We start from the raw sequence: 1,152 nt of genomic DNA on the forward strand, positions 1-1,152 counted from the left end.
GATCGGGCCGAAAACGCTATAAGATTAGAATAGTGTACAACAGCCTTAATGTGCACTGAGTGCGCACCAGTGCAACCAGTGAAATACGCTATGATATGACGTAAAGTGAGTTCGTAAGTGAATAATTGAAATCTATTTCCTACATTTTACTCTCTTGTTGCTTACGGATTTATTTTATGTCCTATTATATCGGAAAATCAGCTTACTGCCGATGTATCTTACTGCCTTACCACTATTATTACTGCTATTACTACTGCTATTGCTCATTGTAGCTGGACCTTTACAGTAACCTTAAGACGTGAACTTAAGCCGATGAGCCAATCAGGATATTGCTTTAGATTACGTAATCTAACGGAAATGGAAATAACAGTCAACTTATCCATAACCTCGCATTAAGGCGAATTTCAACCGGTTGAAACTCGCCTTATGGATTGTGTGATAAAGTCACTAGATTGATAAAGTACCGCAAACTCGCATCCATTTAGTCGCAAAACGCGGCCATTTCAAATTCACGCATTTGTATATACGTACTTTATTTGTGAAAATGAAGCCGTCGAGTATGTAAATAATGTTGAATTGTAATTAGTTTATTTATGACCAAAGAATATGTAGGAATGCTTAATTTATATGTTCTTTAGTTTAATATGGATTTATTTGTTGTAGAAGTTTTGTGCGTAAAAGTGCACGAAGGGTACGTGTAAGTACAGTTCGGAACTGTTCAGGAACACAAAAGTACACGTCGCCAATTGACCTCATGTGTACGTTGGTGCAGTTTGAATCCTGTACTACGTGCACTTCGGCCATATTGTCGCAACATTTCTGAAAGAGTTTGCGGTACTTTATCAATCTAGTGACTTTATTGCGTGAGAGTGGCGTCGCGACAGACTGTTTAGAGGTTGTGACTGTTTAGAGGTGACTGTGTATTACACTATTTCGTTCTCGTTACTCACCGCATTAGCGGCATTTTCGATTCTGGCTGTATCGACGCTGTATTAGCGTCGGGGCCATTCATACAAGAAGAAGAAGACCGACCACATTGGAACCTGGGCCATTCGAAGAAGAAGAAGATCTTATCACCTCATCATCTTACCAAGATGCATAATCAAGTAATGTAAGTATATTTTTCTCAGTCATGGAAAAAATGGCTACCGC

The sequence above is a fragment of the Trachymyrmex cornetzi genome, unplaced genomic scaffold (genome assembly GCF_001594075.2).
Source record: "Trachymyrmex cornetzi isolate Tcor2-1 unplaced genomic scaffold, Tcor1.1 scaffold586, whole genome shotgun sequence".
Lineage (NCBI taxonomy): Eukaryota > Metazoa > Arthropoda > Insecta > Hymenoptera > Formicidae > Trachymyrmex > Trachymyrmex cornetzi.